The 16702-nt window shown below is 42.7% G+C and overlaps 1 long non-coding RNA gene across 1 annotated transcript in view; it reads right to left on the bottom strand.

Annotated features, from left to right (window-relative positions):
• LOC129645497 (uncharacterized) overlaps positions 1-16702 on the bottom strand; it is a 60298-nt gene that overhangs the window by 3085 nt on the left and 40511 nt on the right. The gene's annotated exons all lie outside the window — the stretch shown is intronic.

The raw sequence follows: 16702 nt of genomic DNA, 5'->3' as shown, positions 1-16702 counted from the left end.
TGTATGTTTTGGAGAAGGCAATGGCACCCCACTCCAGTACTCTTGCCTGGAAAATCCCATGGACGGAGAAGCCTGGTGGGCTGCAGTCCATGGGGTCGCTGAGGGTCAGACACGACTGAACGACTTCACTTTCACTTTTCACTTTCATGCATCGAAGGAAATGGCAACTCACTCCAGTGTTCTTGCCTGGATAATCCCAGGGACGGGGGAGCCTGGTGGGCCGCCGTCTATGGTGTCGCACAGAGTCAGACACGACTGAAGCGACTTAGCAGCAGCAGCAGCAGCATGCATATTTAGCCTTAATACAAATCAAAAAATAATAGGTCTATTTAATAGCTGAGTAATATTCCATTGTGTGTATGTACCACAGCTTTCTTATCCAAAAAAGGATGGGGAGGGAGGTGGGAGGAGGGTTCAGGATGGGGGACACATGTACACCCCTGGCTGATTCATGTCAATGTATGGCAAAAACCACAATATTGTAAAGTAATTAGCCTCCAATTAAAATAAATAAATTTAAAAAATAACAAACCATTAAAAAAAAAAATGATAATAGGTCTAGAGCTTCATTGGTGGCTCAGTGGTAAAAGAACCTGCCTGTTGGTGCAGGAGACACAGGTTCCATCCCTGATCCAGAAAGATCCCACAGCTAGGCATGTGCACCACATCTACTGAACCTGTGGGTTAGGCTCTGGGAACTGCAACTACTGAGCCCACGTACCGCGACTACCGAAGCCCTTGAGCCCTAGAGCCTGAGCTCGGCAACAAGAGAAGCCACCGCAATAAGAAGCCAGGGCACTACAATAGAGAGTAGCTTATGCTCTCCCCAACTACAGAAAAGCCCATGCAGCAAGGAAGACCCAGCACAGCCAAAAGTAAATAAATAAATAGAATTATACATTAAAAAAAAAGGTCCAGAAAAGAACATTCTTTTGAATGTTTGTGCCAATTGCCTAGAGAAGGCCCGGAAGTCACTGGGCCTGTCCTTGAGGTGTAAGGGTCATACTCATGGACTTGCCAGGGATGTCCCTTCTGATTAGCATCAGATAAAAAGCCATGGGGCTGTTATGCATAGAGTGGGATTTTTTTTTTTTTTTTCAAGTCTAAGGGAATCCGTATCGAATGCAGATGCTGTAATTCCAAGGTTTCAGTTTTGACTCTTTTCATGCCAAAGTTCTTACAATTGTTGGAATTTGTTCAGAACAGCTGAACTTTTGGATGTGAAAATATGGGTGTAAATTCTAGTTTGTTCAAGTTCTCAGTGTAAAACCATTTAATGTGCTTCCATTGGGAATTTTCAAATATTTGTTTATGAATTTTTGTGTAAGACTCTAGATAAGTAGAAAGAAAAAAGGACATCTAGTGATAAAGAGATGTGAAAACTATTCTACTTGTGCTTATGAGATTTTTTAAAAAATGAATGCATCCTGATTGCACACATTTATAGAATTAACTCTGCAATACTTGCTATGTGAGAAGGGTAACTTCTTGAAAGACTCAGTAATTTTTACAAAATTATCTTAACTAGCTAAGTACTAGAGAAATCCAGATTATGGATTAATGTCACATCCAGGTGAGACTTTATCCTCCAGTTTTGCTACTTGTGAAATAAAATGTTTCCTGGGAAATCATAGTAGAGTACTTTTGTTCCTAAGCGGCCACCAGGGAAATAAATAAATATTACTTAGTCATACAGCACCATCATGATCAAAAACATTTCTTAGGTAACTGCACGGAGAGGTAGCTTTTGACCATGTGGGGCAGATGCACCAGCCTCTGGAATCAAAACTTGAGCTCTGTGAGAGGAGAGGAAGAAACAGTGGAGGGGTTTCATGGCACATGAGCCGTGCACTTGGAGACAGGAGGCGGTGAGCAGTCCTGGAGTCACCCCAGGCCTCTTGCTTGGGTGGCACATGAGGGTGTAATGCTGCTCCCTTGGGCGAGGAAGCTGGTCGACAAGAGAGGCTTGTGTCTGCATTTGCCAAGTTTCTTTTAGATGGTAATCAGAGCATTCTCTAGCTTTGCAAGTTGGGAGGATGTAGAGGCCTGGCTCAGAGCAGTTTTTGGAATCAGGCTGACTTAGGTTTGAATGTTTTTTCCCCTGCCACTTATTACCTGTGTGCCCTGACACTGTATCTGTGCCTCGGGTTTCTTAGCTGAAAGATGGAAAGTGCCTACCTGATACGGATGTTGTGATAATAAATGAGATGATACATGTTGAGATAATAAATGAGATGATCAAGCACTGACTGATCCAAGGCACATGGTAGGTTCTCAGCAAATAGCAAAAAGCAACTCATGACACACATAAGACACACACAGGAAGAAGTGTACACACAACAACGCCAGTAGCTGCTGCTGCTGCTGCTAAGTCGTGTCAGTCGTGTCTGACTCTGTGCGACCCCATAGATGGCAGCCCACCAGGCTCGTCCATCCCAATGCCAGTAGCAGCCCCTGGGGATAAGTGGAAAAGCAGGGTATCCAGAAATGGGTCAGATGGAAATGAAGACAATGGTTGATTCCAAGTAAAAACCGTGGAAGAGGCAGGATGACAGAGAAGTGAAGATTCTGGAATCCTACTGCCTAAGTTCAAGTCTCTGTTCTATTACTTAACAGATGTATGGCTGGGACAAGTCACTTTGTCTCTCTGTACTGCAATTCTATCTGCCTCACTGAGCTGTTGTGAAAATTAAAGATTACCCATCTCCTGGGTTTTTGTGTATTTAGAATAGTACCTGGAACTAAGTGGTTTGAAAAAAAGATAAGCATATATTAGATTGCCTTTACTTATAAGACAAAAGAAAGGCAAATGATAGATTACATGCTGTGAAAAACATAACATAGTGTTAACATCCAAAATATATAAGTGCTCATCAGTTCAGTTCAGTTCAGTCACTCAGTTGTGTCCGACTCTTTGCGACCCCATGAATCGTAGCACGCCAGGCCTCCTTATCCATCACCACCTCCCAGAGTTCACTCAGACTCACGTCCATCAAGTCAGTGATGCCATCCAGCCATCTCATCCTCTGTCGTCCCCTTCTCCTCCTGCCCCCAATCCCTCCCAGCGTCAGAGTCTTTTCCAATGAGTCAACTCTTTGCATGAGGTGGCCAAAGTACTGGAGTTTCAGCTTTAGCATCATTCCTTCCAAAGAAATCCCAGGGCTGATCTCCTTCAGAATGGATTGGTTGGATCTCCTTGCAGTCCAAGGGACTCTCAAGAGTCTTCTCCAACACCACAGTTCAAAAGCATCAATTCTTCGGCGCTCAGTTTTCTTCACAGTCCAACTCTCACATCCATACATGACCACTGGAAAAACCACAGTCTTGACTAGACGGACCTTTGTTGGCAAAGTAATGTCTCTGCTTTTCAATATGCTATCTAGGTTGGTCATAACTTTCCTTCCAAGGAGTAAGCGTCTTTTAATTTCATGGCTGCAGTCACCATCTGCAGTGATTTTGGAGCCCCCAAAAATAAAGTCTGACACTGTTTCCACTCACTTGTAAAAAAAAAAAATTAATATCTCAATAGAAAAATGGACAAAGGGCATGCATGAGTGGACAATTTATAGGGAAAAAGTCCAAATGGCCAATAAATTTGTGAAAAGATGATTCATCTTCTTAGTAATCAGGAAAATGCAAATTGATGTGCCAGTGTAATTAAAATTTTTTTCACTCAACTATTTGCCAAAAGTTAAGAAATAGTGCTAAAACTCAGTGCTGGTTAGAAAATGGGGAAAGGGGCATTCCATTTATTGCTGGTGGGACTGGGAAACACCATAGCCTTTTCGGAAAACAATCTAACAACATTTATTTCTATTAGAATTACATGTATTTTAAAATACATCATTTTAAATATACCTACTATAATCACTTTATAATACTTTATATATTTACTTTAAAATACATGTAATTGGCCTAGGAATGCCATTCTTAGGAAGCTATTCTATAGAAACAAAATTCAACTTTTAAGGACATGGAAACAGGGATTTTTCAGCAACACTGTTCATAGTGGTATTTTTTGTAGTGCGTACATGCGTGCTCAGCCGCTTAATCATGTCTGGCTCTTTGTGACCCCAAGGACTGTAACCTGCCAGGCTCCTCTGTCCATGCAATTCTCCAGGCAAGAATTCAGGAGTGGGTTGCCATGCCCTCCTCCAGGGGATCTTCTAGATCCAGGGGTTGAACCCATGTGTCCTTTGTCTCCTGCTTTGCAGGCGGATTCTTGCGGCTGAGCGACTGGAAGCCCTTTTATAGTGCAAGTAACCTCAGTTATCATTAGTAGAGAAATGATTGAATGAGTTGATGAACACATAACCATAGAATACAATGTGTCTATTGAAGAGAATGAGAACTATATCCATTCACCAGGGGGGATATTTATCCCCCCTGCTTTGCTAAGTGAGAAATCAAATAACAAGGAGACTAACCTAGTATGAATTCATTTTTGTAAAAGAAAAAATACAAAAAGGAAAATTCTTACGTATACTTATAAACATTTGTATGTGTTCATATGGCTATGAATAAAGACGTGTCTTTAACGCTGAAAACTGGGAGGCAGTGATGCTAGAGAGAAGGAGGAGGTGAGAAGGAATATAAATCAATACAAAGAGGGAATTCACCAAAATTCCAACAACTAAATAAATACCAAGTAGACTCCTGGCAGTTCTCAACTATACACACTGGAGTGATTAGGTGGTAAAAACAGTTTCTGTGCAGGCTGAAGGCAGAAGACCCCCTTCAGAAAGATGCCTGCTGGTGGTACCTGGTGATTAGATACTTTCGTTTACACAAGATTTCTGGACGTTGCTACTTGGAAATCCTACCATGACTCAAAGCGCCCATTCTCTTTATCCTGTTTCTCTCAGGACTCAGCAGAGTGCTGTGCCCAGGTGGATCTCTGTAAATGGGACACTGCTGTGGAGGAGGACAAGGACGCAAAGCAAGAGAGATGAATGCGGATGGGGTGGGGCGGTCTCCCTGTGTCCTGGTTCTCCCTCTCTGGGGCTCAGCTCACAAAACAGAGTCTGCTGGGCTTCCTGCCTGGAGGCAGCAGAAGGAAAGGCCATTCCTGGACATGATCTCAATAGGTGTATTGAGTCTTTGCACAAAAAGTGAGTTTGGAGCTGGCAAGTGCTCTGTCCAGCGGCCTGAACAGAATGAGATGGGGTGATCAGGCAGCATTTTTTTCCGGCTGTGCTTTGGCCACAGGATGCAACAGCCTTGGATTTGTTTCCAGGGTAGGGAATCCTCGAGGCCTGGTATGCTGGTATGCCTTTCATGTGCTTTGTCGGATTCAGCCCCAGGACGGAGGTGGAGGGCTGACAAAAATGTCTATCAGGTGAAGCAAAAACCATCTTTGTGAGGACAGCAGCACTGTAAGGAGAATCTCTGCTCACGGCAGCAAAGCTGGAGCCAAACCCTCCTGTTCCTGTAGTCTTGGTCCCGACAGAGATCCGCCCCCCTTCTCATTGTCTCCCTCCTGCACGCCCTCCTTTGTGCAGTGGTCTGAGTTCATTTGTTTGGATTCTTTTCATTGCAGATTTCAATTCAGCCATCAAACTGAATTCTGCTTGAAGAGGAGGGAAGGAAGAGTGCTTCCATTTCTTGTGGTCTAACTGGGGAAATAAGACCCATGTACAGAAGCACTGCCCTTCCCAAGGACCACGTGTAATTCTTGGGACCCAATACAAGCTAGGAACCTGAGGGGGCAGGGTGGGAGAATTTCTGAACAATCTCAAAGATTGGAGTTTGTTTTTGATCGTATTTGTGGAACAGCCAGAGAAGGACTGCATCACATCGCAGGTGCCTGTGAGGACATGCCTGGGCCATCTGGACCTCCAAGGGCTGAGGGAAAGGAGAACAGCGGAGAGTGTGGGGAGGTGTGCTGGTCACTAGGTAACCTGGGTGGGGTAAGAGCATTCTGTCTGCGGGGATCTCCACCCTGTACAGGTGTGACCTTAGGCAACTCGTTTCTCCTCATTGGACTTCAGTTTTCTTATCTGCGAAATGAAGGGGTAAGGTCTTAAGGTTTCCAAGGTTCTTCTCAATTCTCATTCTGTGAGTTATCGTGAGATAGTAGGAAATGGTTAAATCAAGGAAAGAGCTAAGGTAGAAAACGAGCAAAATATGTAAAGCAAGGACGCGCTAAAGAAGTTAGTTATTGCCTTTCTTGCCCCATTCCTACTCCTTCCTCCAGAAACAACCTCCAAAGAAAAAGCAGATTTGTGCCTGTTTGGACAACCTGTAGCAGAAGACAGTGAAGCAAAAGAGACTTAAACTGAAAATAATCTTGCCATTACATGCAAGATTCGTGACATCCAGGAGCTCCTGAGCCTGTGGCATCTTCAAGGAGACCCAGCATGCTTGGAAAATTGCCTGATAAAAATGCCGCGTCCCTCTGCACAGGTTCAGACACATCCCTAGTCACGTCAGTTTTTTTATGCTTCCTGGGGCCCTTCTCTTATGCATTAGCATTTTCAGAAGGTTACAGGACTCAGATCCATTAGTCAGATACCCCCTGCCCTCACCAAGTTGTGAGGGGCTGGAGAGAGAGAAGACACAGGGCAATGAACTCAAAGGAGATTCACACCCCTGCCCCACATTCTTCTCGGAGCTGGAAAAAGTCTGTGTCTTTCGTGGTGAGAGAATGGGTTACGACCCCTTCAGACACTGTCTCCGGAGAAGCAAAGTTCACAGGCAGCAGAGGAGGGGGCCCTCAGTCTGAGGGACCCGGGCAGCTGACTCCACCTCTGTCCTTGAAGAGACTTTTTTCTTGCTTCTCTAGACACTTGCAGGCACCCTGGTGAGTTGACCCCAGGGACTCACATCTCATTTCACGACCAGCCCTCGGGCTGTCACATTCTCTTCAACTTAAGCCCCTCCTTTCATGAGAATGACCTAGAGGTGACCCTCTGAAGGAGACAGTGTGTCTCTGGTGTTTGGCGAAACAGATAACTATGGTCTGTTCTCAAGAGTAGCGAGGAGGGATGAGGGGGAAGCACAGACACATGGGTGCCTCTGTCTAGCTATTCAGGAGTTGAACTAAAACACTGATTTGAGAAAAGAGTAGCTCAGAGCAGAGCAAGGCTCTCATGCTGTCTGAGGGAAAGTGATCACGAAACAAAAGGTTTTATGTGCTCGGTCACATTCGACTCTGCGACCCCAAGGACTGTAGCTTGCCAGGCTGCTCTGTCCATGGGATTCTCCAGGCAAGAATGCTGGATTGGGTTGCCATTGGGTTGATCTTCCTGACCCAGGGATCAAACCCCCACCTGCAGCGTCTCCTGCACTGCAGGCAGAGTCTTGACTGCTGAGCCACTGGGGAAGCCCAAAAGGTTTTAAGTCAGGACCAAATTTGACTTGATAGGAACTGGTAACTTCTTTGAACCAGACAATAAGTGGATTTGGAAATAAAGACAGATTAAAAAAAAAATCTGCTTAAAATAAACCTGGGAGGACAATAGCCTGGATGTGAGTCCTTAATAGAGGTATCTAGAAGAAATTAAGTAATTATCTTTTTCTAATCTGGATAAGGCTAGGGAAGGTATTGATTCTCTTTCTAGGCAAATGCAGGTTCATCAGCATGAACTCATTTACACTGTGTGCAAGGAAGTTGTCTCCTTTCACATGTATAGTGGTTCACAACAGGCTTTAGGATAAGAAACCTGGGGCTCTCCAGCAGGATGGGTTTGGGAGGAAAAGTGTGGAACAGGAGGTCATTATAAGACTCTTGCTATTTAACATTAAGATCGTGAGAGCCTGGACCTGCCATGGTAGCGCTGGGACTGGAGAAGAATTTGTTACAAGTCAAAAAGTATAGAATTACTGGCCTTGCAGAAAAGCTCCTCAGTGAGAAAGAAAAAACAGGCAAAATGTGGGGGAAATACTTGCCATAAATATGATGGACAAAAATGAATATTCTAAATATAAGTGACAAATAGATTCAAGGGATTAGATCTGATAGACAGAGTGCCTGAAGAACTAAGGACGGAGGTTCATGATATTGTACAGGAGGCAGTGATCAAGACTATCCCCAAGATAAAGAAATGCAAAAAGGCAAAATGGTTGTCTGAGGAGGCCTTACAAATAGCTGAGAAAAGAAGAGAAGGGAAAGGCAAAGGAGAAAAGGAAAGATATATCCATTTGAATGCAGAGTTACAAAGAATAGCACGGAGAGATAAGAAAACCTTCCTCAGTGATCAGTGCAAAGAAATAGAGGAAAACAATAGAATGGGAAAGAGTAGAGATCTCTTCAAGAAAATTAGTGGTACTAAGGGAACATTTCATCCAAAGCAATGGCACCCCACTCCAGCACTCTTGCCTGGAAAATCCCATGGACGGAGGAGCCTGGTGGGCCGCCGTGTATGGGGTCGCACAGAGTCGGACACGACTGAAGCGACTTAGCAGCAGCAGCAGCAGCAGCAAGGGAACATTTCATCCAAAGATGGACACAATAAAGGACAGAAATGGTATGGACCTAATAGAAACAGAAGATATTAAGAAAAGGTGGCAGGAATACACAGAAGAACAATACAAAGAAGATTTTAATGGCCCAGATAAACACGATGGTGTGATCACTCACCTAGAGCCAGACATCCTGGAAAGTGAAGTCAAGTGGGCCTTAGGAAGCTTCACTATGAACAAAGCTAGTGGAGGTGATGGAATTCCAGTTGAGCTATTTCAAATCCCAGAATATGATGCTGTGAAAGTGCTGCACTCAATATGCCAGTAAATTTGGAAAACTCAGCAGTGGCCACAGGACTGGAAAAGGTCAGTTTTCATTCCAATCTCAATGAAAGGCAATTCCAAAGAATGTTCAAACTAGCACACAATTTCCCTCATCTCACACGCTAGGAAAGTAATGCTCAAAATTCTCCAACCCAGGCTTCAGCAGTGAACTTCCAGATGTTCAAGCTGGATTTAGAAAAGGCAGAGGAATCAGAGATCAAATTGCCAATATCCACTGGATCATCAAAAAAGCAAGAGTTCCAGAAAAACATCTACTTCTGCTTTATTGACTATACCAAAGCCTTTGACTGTGGGGTCACAACAAACTGTAGAAAATTCTGAAAGAGATGGGAATACCAGACCACCTGACCTGCCTCCTGAGAAATCTGTATGCAGGTCAAGAAGTAACACTTAGAAACGAACATGGAACGACAGACTGGTTTCAAACAGGGAAAGAAGTACGTCAAGCCTGTATATTGTCATCCTGCTTATTTAACTTACATGCAGAGTATATCATGCAAAATGCTGCGCTGGATGAAGCACAAGCTAGAATCAAGACTGCTGGGAGAAATATCTATAACCTCAGATACGTAGATGACACCACACTTATGGCAGAAATTGAAGGACTAATGAGCCTCTTGATGAAAGTGAAAGAGGAGAGTGAAAAAGTCGGCTTAAAACTCAACATTCAGAAAACTAAGATCATGGCATCCGGTCCCATCACTTCATGGCAAATAGATGGGGAAACAATGGAAACAGTGACAGATTATTTTGGGGGGTTCAAAAATCACTGCAAATGGTGACTGCAGCCATGAAATTAAAAGACACTTTCTCCTTGGAAGAAAAGCTATGACCAACCTAGACAGCATATTAAAAAGCAGAGACATTACTTTGCCAACAAAGGTCCATCTAGTCAAAGCTATTGTTTTTCTAGTAGTCATGTACGGACGTGAGAGTTGGACTACAAAGAAAGCTAAGTGATGAAGAATTGATGCTTTTGAACTGTGGTGTTGGAGAAGGCTCTTGAGAGTCCCTTGGACTACAAGGAGATTCAACCAGTCAATCCTAAAGGAAATCAGTCCTGAATATTCATTGGAAGGACTGATGCTGAAGCTGAAACTCCAATACTTTGGCCACCTGATGCGAAGAACTGACTCATTTGAAAAGATTCTGATGCTGGGAAAGATTGAAGGCAGGAGGAGAAGGAGATGACAGAGGATGAGATGGTTGGATGGCATCACTGACTCGATGGACATGAGTTTGAGCAAGCTTCAGGAGTTGGTGATGGACAGGGAGGCCTGGTATGCTACAGTCCAGGGGGTCGCAAAGAGTCAGATATGACTGAGCAACTGAACTGAATTGATACAGGCAAAAAAAGACACTGAGACCTAACCCCCATAAGGGCCGAGGAAGTGGATGGAAATTTTTCATAGACAGGACATAGATCTATTAATAAACCTGAAAAAATGTTTAACTTCACTCATGGTTAACAAACTAAACATTTAAACAGTGATTATTTTTTTTTTAGTGATCACATTATTCATTTAAAAACACAATATTGATAACAATAATAGTGTGTGCCTTAACTGGCATAATCTTTCTGGATAGGAATTTGCTGACATGTATTAAAAGATTTAAAACAATTTCAATCTTTTGATTCACATTCTACTTTTCAGTAACTCTCCCAAGGAAATAATAGCCGAATTGTTAACAGATTTACTTGTTTGTCAAGATGGTTTTTAGACTAGCATAAGCAAGGAAGAGGGGGAAATGACCATTCAATTCTGGGGACATGTTGAATAAATCACGACATATTCCACTATATGATGATCCATTAAGGAATCATTAAAATTGTATTTTCTTAGTAGTTAAAAAAAACTTTTTTTGGCCACAATGCTTGTGGGATGTTAGTTCCCCAACCAGCAATTGAACCGAGGCCCTTGGCAGTGAAAATTCAGAATCCTAATCACCAGACCACCGCAGAATTCCCTGAAAGTATTTTTACATAATGTTAATACATATTTTTATGTAATGTTTTATACAGTTATTTCATGATATGATCTCAGTTGTATATATATGTACATATATCATACCATGAATATACATAGAAAGATATGATCAAAACAAAATTGAATTCTATGTTTTCATCATCTATTATAGAAAATAAAGCACTGATGCCATTTGCAACAGTGATAAATGGGACAGAATGGTAAGTCTTTCTGTTAAGGATTGCAGCATGCCTTTGAAATTTTTAACTCTAACATCTCTTATCTCCAAAGCTAAACTGCCAGCCAGGAGGCCACTGTTCTAAACAGTTACTACAGTAAGTAATTTTGGGCAAATTGTTTCATGTTTCTAAGCATCTGTTTCCTCATCTTTAAGTTGGAATCTATGATAAAAAAAAATACCTATTTTTGGAGCTGTATTGCCTTAAAATTAACAATGACAGCTTATAAAATGCCAAAAAGCATTGTTTTAAATTTGACAAGTGGGTGAATAGAAAATATCTCATGTGGTTTCAATCTGCATTTCCTTCCTTACTAGAAGGTTGATGCAACTTCACATGTTTATTGCTAAATTGTAACTCTTCTGTGATTTCAGTCTTTTCTTATGATTTCAAGGAGTCCTTCATTTATTCTGAATAGGAAGTTTTGTTATATACGTTGGAAATATGCTATCAGTTTCTTTACTGTCCTTCGCTTCATCATACAGAAGTATTCATTGTATAGGAGTTTAAATTTTTATGCATTAAATCTAATTGCCTTTTTCTTTAAACCTACTATGGAAAAAGACTCTGACCTTCCAATTAAAAAAATATTCTCCTACATTTTTCTAATGATTTGTGTAGTTACATTTTCATAGATCTAGAAATAAAGATCTAGAATCTTGCTACTTAAATTGTTTCATAAATCAGCAGCATCAGCATTACCTTAGAGCTTTTCATACAGAATGCAGAATCTCAGGACCCATTCCAGAGCCCCTCGGGTCTGCAACTGTATGGCTGTTAGCATAACCACTGCCATCTTGGGCCAGCGCAGTCCCTTCTGTCATTCCACTCACCTGACCCAGGACTATACTGTGTAGCAAGTCACTTCTCTGTCCTGAAGGGCTTTGTAGTTAATAGATAATATTTAATGATTGTTAGGGCCAGGTGGGGAGAAAGCAACGGCACCCCACTCCAGTACTCTTGCCTGGAAAATCCCATGGACGGAGGAGCCTGGTGGGCTGCAGTCCATGGGGTCACGAAGAGTCAGACATGACTGAGTGACTTCACTTTCACTTTTCACTTTCATGCATTGGAGAAGGAAATGGCAACCCACTCCAGCGTTCTTGCCTGGAGAATCCCAGGGACGGGGGAGCCTGGTGGGCTGCCGTCTATGGGGTCGCACAGAGTCAGACACGACTGAACTGTCTTAGCAGTGGCAACAGCAGGGCCAGGTGGCCTCAATGCTCTGTTAGTCCCCAAACAATGATGAAGACCTTTGCTGAGGTATTCGCAGCACCCACGAGACTAGTTACCCATTCATAAATCTTGACTTAGGAATGCACATACTGTTTCCAAGCACATACCTTATACCCTAAGTTAACTATAAAATTGTCCCTATGGATATTTGGTGCGGGGTGCAGCTGTGGATGCTTCTGAATCCTTGCCCTCCCAGTCTTACCCTGTGAGTGAGTTGCTCTACAATAAATGGATCCATCGATTGCATGGAACTGCCTCCCTCATTTTTTGGTCTCAAACTAAGTTCTCAGTTTGGTAAGCACTTTAGCGTCCTCCAACAGCAATTTACAACACCTGCCTATGAGCATTAATGTTAAGAAGCACTGGTCTAGAAAATAATTTTGTTTGTGAGATAAAGATATATTACGTTTTGCTTTTTCTGTATCAGCATTTAGTTCTGCATTTCTTTGGATTTGATTGCCATTTTGTTCAACACTGCCAGAGTCAGTGTAGGGGAGGAGAAAATGAGTCTGAAAAAGTTGAAGTCTTCACTTGGAGTACTCAAGAAATCAAATAGGAAACTCTAAAACATGGGTCTACCATGTGTATTCATTCTGAAAGAGCAATCAGAAGAGAGAGGAAAGATAACTTGTTTGGCATGCCTATAATTTGGGGGTGTAAAACTTGAGTGTAGTTTACCATTGAGCAACCTGGAGGTTAGATGCACCGATGACCTCCACCCCATACATTTGAAAATCTGGGTATAACTTTATAGTCAGCCCTCTGGATCTGCGGTTCCTCCCTATCCAAGGTTCCACGTGTATGGATTAAACCAAGCCCAGATCATGTAGTCCTATGGTATGTATTTAGTGAAAAAATAAATCCACATATATGTAGACCTGCTGTGGTTCAAGGGTCAGCTGTATACACTAGTATAAGTGGAACCAAAGTTTCTCAGACAGAAGTGACAACTGATACATTTTCCAAGGCATGTATTATGTTGCCTTTTGGATACAATTGGAGTTGTACATGGGGCTTCCCCAGTGGCTCAACTGTAAAGAATCTGCCTGCAATGCATGAGATCTGGGTTCGATCCCTGGGTCAGGAAAATCCTCTGGAGGAGGAAATGGCAACCCACTCCAGTATTCTTGCCTTGGAAATCCCATGGACAGAGGAGCCTCATGGGCTACAGTCCATGAGGTTGCAAGAGTTGCACATGACTTGGTGACTAAACCAACACTGCCAGAGTTGTGTATGTATAGAGTTGTGTATGTATAGAGTTGTGTATGTATAGAGTTTTGAGGGTATCCTCTTGTTTTCATAGTATTTTTTTGATACTGACAAAGACCGAAGATCATAATAATTCACTAGGTAAACTCTAAAGTGTAGAAATCAGTTATACTGACTGTAAACTTACAAATACCTTAAAAGCAACATGACCAAAGAATGTACGGCCAACTATTCCACAATGGCTCCAAACTGCCAGGTTTCACACCATCGGGTGCTATGTAAAAATCCCTAGAAATATAGAATCAAATACTGAATGAAATGCAAAATATTTTTGTATGATTAATACAAAGCAATTAGAAATATTTTTTATCCCTACATAATACAAATACTTTGCTTTCCTGGAGATCAGAGTAAAAGAGAGCACGGATTGCTTTTGCTGGTCTTGGTCCACAATAGGGTTTCATTTGTTGAAACCACACATTTATGTGCAAAATTACCTTGTATATATAGAGTAAATTTAGTTTGGATCAAATTATTCAAACCACAAAGTGAAAATTATCTCAGAAGTTTTGTTCATGCTTTGGAGGGTTTTTTTTTTTGGACCACCTTGGGATGTAGGGATGGGACTCGTCTGACCTCAGTTAACAGTGACCAGAGGAGAGGGGGGCGCTGTACTAGTTTGTTAGGGTTGCTCTGCGAAACAGACTGGCTGGTTTAAATAGAATTTATTTCACAGTGCTGGAGGCTGGAAGTCTAAGATTGAGGTGTGGGTTTCCTCCTGAAGCCTCTCTGACTTATTGATGGCTTTCACCCTGTGTCCTCACAGAGTCCTCCCTCTGTGTGTTTCTGTGTCCTGATTGCTTCTTCTTCTAAGAACACTGGTCACTGGATTAGGGCTTCCCCAGTGGCTCAGTGGGGCAAGAATCTGCCTGCAATGCAGGAGACGCAGGAGATGTGGATTCAATCCCTGGGTCGGGAAGATCCCCTGGAGGAGGGCATGGTAACCCACTCCAGTATTCTTGCCTGGAAAATTCCATGGACAGAGTAGGCCTGGCAGGTTACATAGTCCATGGGGTCGCCAAGAGTCAGACAAGACGAAGCAACTTAGCATGAGCATGAGTCATTGGATTAGGGTCCACTCTAATAACGTCATTTTACTTTAATTACCTGTTTTAAAGACCCTATCTTCAAATGCAGTTCCATTCTGCAGTACTGGGGGTTAGGACTTCAATATATAAAATTTGGGAGGACACATTTCAGCCCATAACAGATGATGCTCTGGGAAAGGCCATGATCAGAGAAGCAGATCACTGAGTTAATCCCAGCCTTGCCGCTAGCCCTGTTCCTTGCTTTTAGTCTTAGATCTCAGGGCTTCTGTTCCTGCATAATGTCTTTCACTTCATGCTAAGACTCCAAGACTAATATCAGCTTTATTAGTGAGCTATTTTATATTATGCTTATGCATTCCTGATGTCTCTCATTTCTGAAAAATTCTGTGGTCATTTTTTACTATGCAGATAAGATAGTTTGAGTATCTCACAGGTTGCAGAAGGATTCTTTGATGTGCCTGCCTTTTCTGAGGGGCTTCACTCTCTAGGGCTCCCAGGGCTGCAACTGGTCATTGGTCTTGGCTCTGACACCTCTGTCTTCTTGGATCAGCTTGCTAATGCAGGACTCAACCTCAGTCCCTTCTCTCCAAAGTGTCCCAGCAAGGATGGTGGAGCAGATTCTGACCCAAGGTTTTAGGGAAAAGGGAAGGGATGGTGTGGATGATAACATTAGAGGGCACTGCAAGTAAAAACCTTTAAAATGCATGGTAGACCTCCCTGACTTACGGTTCCATGGTCTTTTCTTAATTCAGGGCATTTTTTACTGGGCCAGCATCTCCCATTTTGACTTCAGCTTATGGATGCCACTCAAACCCCTTTCTTTTCCTCAAGATCTTCCTTCTATTTCACCTCCTTCCTCCTTCCTGGTTCCCACATCTACCTCACCCATTTCTCTCAAGTCATCAATGAACAGCTCCTAATTCTGTTATTTTCTTATCAAGAAATGCAGCTCTTTTCCAGTTTCATCTTTTCTTTTAGTTGGCCCCTGGGAGCAGCAGGTGGGGGTGGGGCTCACTTTCCTCAACCAAAGACCTATCAAGAAATATTTCTGACACAGTCATCTCCTCTGCTATGAATTACACCTCTAGCGTGTGAGAGCTGTTCAGTCTCTTTAAGGTCAGATCCTCATCTTTTTTTCCCATTTCTCTTCTTACCAACTCTCTACAATGGCTTTAGGGATCACTCTTTCTTCTGTAGTGTAAGAAAATTGATACTATAACCACTTTGAACACATTGTGGTGCTTTTGTGTACCATGAATATCAACGGTAAGAGAAAAGAAGACACAACTTGTTGTCCTGGTTATGTAGTACTGATGATTATTTCAAACAGAAAAGCATTATGGGGTCATCTATTTAACTCTCTCCTCATCAAGAATTAAGTGGATCAAGGAAGAAATAGTCCATTTCATAGTTACTATTGGTGCAAGGTGCCAACTCTTTTTTTTCTCTCTGTCTGCTTATAAAGACAAAACAACAGCCCTGAAACCCCTGAAAACTCTCAGCAACCATGCTCATGTTTCAGCATCTTCATCTTGTCCAATCCTTCTGTAACCAGTGCTTTTAATCTCAATGGATTGAAGGGGCGCAGAGCATAGATTCAGAAGGCAGAAGGTTTGAGTTTCGGCACTTAGTCTATGACTTGTAGATTCTGAGATCATGGGGAAGTTGGTGAAGATTTCTAAATCTATTTCCCTTGTCTGTAGCATAGGGAAGACCCCCACTCATAAACTCTCAAGACTGAATGAGATTTTATTACTTAGAAATGCATCTTGGCTAGAAAGACTGGAAGCCAAGTATCCGAGCTGGGTATCTTGGCTGTGACCAGACATGTTTGGGCAAGTCTGGAAGGTTAATTGGCACATTGCCCAGGTTTGAGCTTGTCTGACAGCTCAGGGGAGCCATACTGACTGGTTTTTATTAAATCTGACAATTGGCTCCCAAGAGCATCACCTGGCACCATGTCTGATGGGGAGCTAGAACACAGGTGCTCGTGCTGCATCCAGGAATGATGGTTAGAAGGGAGGCACTGATCGCTGTGAGCACAGATTAAAAGAAGCCTCTGCGCTGGCTTTCTGTGCAGCCTCAGAGAACCTGCCTCCTATCATCTGAGACAGGGAACTGGTGTGAGAGTGGCCCAAGGGACACAGGTTCCTCCCTGGAGATGCCCTTGGCTACTGAGGTCGTCAGCACGTCC

The sequence above is a fragment of the Bubalus kerabau genome, chromosome 3, assembly GCF_029407905.1.
Source record: "Bubalus kerabau isolate K-KA32 ecotype Philippines breed swamp buffalo chromosome 3, PCC_UOA_SB_1v2, whole genome shotgun sequence".
NCBI classification, from domain to species: Eukaryota; Metazoa; Chordata; class Mammalia; order Artiodactyla; family Bovidae; genus Bubalus; species Bubalus kerabau.
Note: the sequence above shows the minus strand (reverse complement) of the source record. Positions and strands in the feature narration are given on the sequence as shown.